Below are 5,921 nucleotides of genomic sequence, written 5' to 3' on the forward strand. Positions count from 1 at the left end.
TGTTCTTACTAACTAGCCTGGTAAAACAGTGGCAAAGAGGCAGAGTCCAGAGACAGAGCAGCAATGCGTGGGGTGACTGGGACCAGTCCGGTCCCCTTGGTTTTCTTCTTATAGATCTAGTGATGATGGTTTTGGCCTGAGGATGGGTGATTCGGGGTCTCTGAAATTCTTAAACTCCGGCTTCTCTATGAGTTGGAGAAAGGTGTCCAAACCACTGCTACATTGTCAGTCTCCGATGACAGACTCTTGGAAAAGTGACCTGCCCTTGAGCCCCCACTAAGTGTCACTCCCCACTTCTCATTTCTTTCCTCTGAATTTAGAGCTGTCCCCTTAGCAACCCTGGTTTCCATGGTTTCCTCCATGACAACCATCCCCAAACCCCTCCTCTCTTTTACTTCATGACAGTAATGGGTGATAGGAATCCTCAGTATGGCCACTCCACGTAACCATGGAAACAATTAATTGAGCCTTCGTGTATCTTTTGTGAGGCAGGCTGGAGAATATGAAGCTTTAGATATGGAGGATGAATCTGGGGTGGGGGTGGGTACAGGATCTGAACTATCGTTCTAGGAGAGAAGTTAGGGGGCTTTTCCAGATACGCTCCAGGAAGGTTTAGTCTTGAGCCTCTGCCTCAAGCATGACTAACCTCTGAGAAATCAGAGTCCCTAATCCAGTCTTTCATTGGAGCCTAAGGTCCCAGTTGGATTCAGCACAGGGTGGGAGGTGGGGAAAGGAGGTGGCCCTTCAGGTCAGCATCCTGCTCAGGTGTCTGTGTACTCCCAAGAACGAAGGGGAGACAAACCGAGGAGACTATACTCACGTTCAGACATCCTCCAGGCTGTCGTCAGAATGTGTGTCCAAGCTGAGGAGGATCTTCAGCGGGCTCCCCTGTGAGGAGTGGAAAGACGCATCAGCATCTCAGGGCTTGGAGCCGAGAAAGGAAATAAACCATGACAGGAAAGAACAGCCCAAGTCCGGTTCCACGGACCCGACTTGGCACCTACCTGTCCGTACCCTTCCTAGGAAGAGATCCGTCTACTCCTCTCCTGTGTTAGGGTCGCTGTGTCCGTCTGTCCTCGGCCTGCTCCTTGCAGGTGAGGGGGCGGGGGACGCTTCCCTCTTACCTCTTCTACTTCTCCATCCCACCCCCGCCGAAGTTTCCCAAACTCCTCACACTAAAAGACCAAGTCTGTATCTCTAGCGATCTCAGACCCGCTGCTCCCCTGATGTCCTGATCCCCAAGAATATCCTGCACTGGCTTGGAAACAGATTTATGGTGCATCAGAAAATGGGAAAACACAGAACAACGTAGTCTGCGGATGCGCTCAGGTGAGCCACAAGCAGCTAGCTAGGCAGCAGAAAAGTTGACTCAGGGAAATCATGTGCAATCCCAATTGGCTAAAGCAAAACCCTCACCCTGGGACCCAGAACTCAGAAACCGTCCTGTGCTCCTGGATAAAAACTAAGGCAGATTCAATCATTCTGGGTACTCTGCTCTCTCAGCTAGTCAGGAAAGGATAAATGGCATCCTCTTATTGGTTGATGAAGTGATACATACCAACCAATGAGAGACTGGATTTTCCTTACTAGCCAATAAGGTCTCAGTTATCTTCTTGAAAGGAAAGTAACCCCTTTGTCCATAAAGAAATGAGCAAAAAAAGAAATAATTATTTTTTAAAAAAAACTATTGTTGCTATGGGGCATTACTGATCAGTATTCAGTGATAGCTGGCCCAGAGAGTTAGTAAAGTAAAGGAGAGCCTTTCTCTGAGCAGAAAACTCAAAAAGCAGACCAGCTATCTGGTTTGGTGTAAATTAAGTTTCTATAGTAACATGTAAGGCAAGGTATCTTGATATAAATGCCTATATTGATATATCTAAACAGGCTTTTGGGGCAGTGAGGACTTAAACTATATATATATAATTGTATTATGTAAAGAGAAAGGCTGAAGGAAACATGATTTGTTGGTGTGAGGCATCCTCATAGTCACTGCCTGAAACAGGAGGTTTCCCCTGTCTGTGTCGTCAGGTGTCAGATGTGCAGAGGTAGCAGATTCTTGGCTCTTGGTGAGAGCTATTCTAGATGATAAATGTATAAAACAGGTCGCTCTGCTAACTTCCTGTTCTTTTCCCTCTCCCACCCCACTCACGAGAAGGCTACAGTCACCTTGGAAAATGTGTAGGGAACCATGATTTCCCCATCCGTGTGTTACGGATGAATACAGACAAGTGAGGCTGATGTAGGAAGTAGTCAGCGCTTGTCAATCCAGGGGAAGGGGAAAGGCCAGAGGACTGACCCTCCAAGTGCTGGTTTTATAAGGAAGCCAATGCAGAGGAGGAAGACTAGATAAACGTCTGAAGAATTCAGTGCTGCTGTGCTGTAGGGTAATGGGGGGGGGTAGGGTGGAGGAGATCACCTCCTCATACAAAGGGATAAATAAAAGGACCTCAAATTGCAAGTCCCAAGAAAATGGCTGGGCAGCTTATGATTACATCTCTGAAGTGGGCTGGAGTATGGTTGGGGAGAATTTCGGGGGTCTTATTTCCTTGACTTAGGGGGAAAATCACCTTCTAGGGTGCCCTCGAGTATTTCATGAGAATGGCAGGGACTCCCACGCAGCTAGGACTGAGGCAGGGACTACCAGTAGATATTTAATTTAGAGAATCAAGGTACTCACAGATAAACAGGAGCCAAAGCCCCTCCATTCACTGTTACCAAGGCAACAGGAAGCAGGGGCTGCGGGTGGTTGCTAGGTAACCACACTAGAGCTAGCGTCCTGTCCGCTCTGCTTTCCTCCTCCCCCACCTCCATTAGTCCTTTTGTGACAGCTCCCCCTCCCCCGGCTTTTTCCTCCTTGCCAAAACAATTATCTGTGCTCCTCTACAAAGGCTTTTAGGGCTTTTTCTGATTATTTATATAAACATATATTATATATATATATACATACACACACACACACACACACACACACACACACATACATACCTGCCTGCCTACCTGGATGCTCATTTGGGGCAGACTTCATCTACACCCAGAGGTGTGGCACTCAGACACAATGTACTACTTCCTACCATAGCCTCGGTATCTTTTCTCTCCAACTCCATTTTTTTTTTCCTTCGTTTACCCCGAGTAAGGTTTGGGGAGAAGGCAGACCTAAATGTGGCGATCCCCCTTTGGTTTAGATAGTGAAGGTGACGTGGAATGTCCTAGACACCCAAAGCCCTGGAGAAACGAGAAAGCCGATCTCCTCCCCGGACACCCCCCCACCCCCCCACCCACCACCACCACTACCGCTTTTCTTCTACAAACCGCATCGCACCTCTTGGCCTCGTTTGAATGGAGTCTGGAATTGTGGGCATGGGCCTGGCGTCTTGAGAAGAGCCCAGGAACCGACCTCTGGTACTCTGTGGCCACGGTGCTGTCCAGCTTCTGAAGGTGCTTAATGAGTGGTGCTGAAGCTGTACGGACCTTAAATACTGTGGGATCCTGAGCTCCATTCAAGATCCCAGTGAGTGGAGAGGCAAGACTGGGACTTATCTGCCGTTTGCGCCTTTTCATCAGCTACTTCCCCAGCCCTCACACTCCCTTGAGCCTCTCTCTCCCTTCCCTTTCCCGGGCTCGTGGGGCCACCAACTAATGTCGCAAAGGGTAAGAAAAGGGGTTGGTTGTCCTGGGATGGTTACCCGCTGCTTTTCCCGGCACTGTGTACGTCTTCCTCCCGTGGGTGTTGGACTCTGCGGATGCTCGCCCGTAAGATCGCAGCTGACTTCAGCACGGACTCCTGGCTCTCAGATCTTGTGGGACGCTTTTCCGCAGGCAACAGGTCGGCTACACCTAGAGTCTGGGCGAAAGGCACGGGAGATCCAGCGGCAGCGCGGGGTTTAGCTCGCATGCAACCCTCTTACTCCAGCTGGCAGGAGAGCCCAGCGCTAGCTCCAGAACGGCTTTCCCAGCCACCGCCACCACCCGCATCCCCTCCCTCCCACCCCCAGTTTGGAGAAAGGGAGACACCGCACCTGTGGCTGAGCAGATCCTTTCCCTTCCCTCCGGGGCATCCTGGGACTTGACCTCGTGAATCCAGTTGAGACTTGGTGTTGGCAGCCCTTCCAAGAGGAGCCCTTGACAAGGGGAAGGGACCCGGGGGTATGGGGGGCACTAAATGAGATTTTTACCTACTGAGGCTTGAGGCAGCCGAGGAAGAAAGCCTCTGCACTGCTTCCTTCTGGAAGAAATCCCTTGCCCCAGAGTGAGAGCGTGGGCGCGGGAACTGGGTGGGTGTGGAGGATGCTCTGTGGTGGAATCCTCCGTGGGTACCTACCTGTCTCCGGTCGTCTGTGCTGTCCACCGCAATGTTCACACCGAGAGGAGGTAGGAAGGTCCCGGCACACTCCCAGACGTGGACACGGTGGCTGCCCGCTGGACTTCGAGGGGACAGGGGCACAGCTGCTTTAAAGCCGAGACCAGCCTGCGGGTGGCCTGTCAGGGACGCGGACGTCTGTGACGTCATCCTGAAAGCGAGCGGGGGAAAGGGAGAGGAGGGGGTCATTGCGCTTCGCATCAAAAGTCCCCAGTGGCCATGGCAACAGCTTCAGAGGAGAGGTGGAGGGGTCCAGCGCCCGTCTGCCTGGAGTCTCTCTCTCTCTCTCTCTCTCTCTCTCTCTCTCTCTCTCTATCTCTCTCTCTCTCTCTCTCTCTCTCTCTCTCTATCCCTCTCTCTCTCTCCCTCCCTCCCTCCTCCTCTCCTTTTCTGTTTTTTCTGTTTTCTCTCCCCGCTCTCTCTGCTTTTTAAAATATCTCTCTCTCTCTCTCTCTCTCTCTCTCTCTCTCTCTCTCTCCCTATCCCTCTCCCTCTCCCTCTCCCTCTCCGTCTCCCTCTCCCTCTCCCTCTCTCTCACACACACACATACACACACACACACACACACACACACACACACACACACACACGCGCTCTCTCTGCTCTTTTCTTTCTTTCTTTTCTCTCTCTCTCTCTCTCTCTCTCTCTCTCTCTCTCTCTCTCTCTCTCTCTGCTTTCTCTCTCCCTCTGCGCTTGCCCCTGCCCCCTCTTGCAACCTCCAAGGGCTTCGTGTGTTGCTACGGAGTCTTAAACCTTCACCTGGCAGGCAACTGTCTTTGCCCAGGCCGGCGAGATCCTGTGAATGGCTTGCCCTTAGTGGGACCTTGCATAATCCTGCATTTCAGGAGAAAGTTTCTAACCTCCCAACCCATGACCCATCCCTATTCAACCGATGAGGTCCAGTTCACCTGACCACACACAGACTCATTTTTTCTTGAATTCAAGGACTTGAGCTCAAGGCTCCCACTCACTCTCCACAGACCTGCTTCTGAGCTCTCCTCATCCCACCCCTACGAGTCAGCGCCCACGCAGAGCCACCTGTGTCATTCCTCATATCTATCTGGCTTGAAAGCTCCCCCAGGGCTCCAGAAACAACCAAGCAAGCCAGGGAATAGCAAGCCCTCCTAGGATCTCTGATTTCAAACTCCATGGCAGCAAACTCCATAGTCCAGAGCTGTTGCTGGCCAGAAAGAACGGAGAATTTCTTATGAAAATCTGGGCTTTCCACTTCAATGAAGGGTCGATGTACCGTTCGCTTCCCTTGTTGAAAGGGCTGGGGTTCAAGGCTGCCTCTCCCTTTTGTCAGTGTGTCCAAGGCTATTTTATCACCTGAATCTACCCTTAAAGGAAAGGGAAGGTGACCTTTGCCCCCGCCTTTCTTACTACTTCATGGATGTTGCTGGTGGGGTCCTGTACCTGTGTGGATTTTCTGCCCCACTGCTGCTCCTGGTAGCTTCCCTCAGGAACAATTCCCACTTCACACTTGGGAAGTACCCTGCAGGCCCAAAGCTGGACCAACACACAGGTATCCCAGATGCCTCCATCCTGACTGGGAAAGCAGCAG

The sequence above is a fragment of the Mus caroli genome, unplaced genomic scaffold (assembly GCF_978045245.1).
Source record: "Mus caroli unplaced genomic scaffold, Mus_caroli_1 scaffold_8, whole genome shotgun sequence".
NCBI lineage: Eukaryota > Metazoa > Chordata > Mammalia > Rodentia > Muridae > Mus > Mus caroli.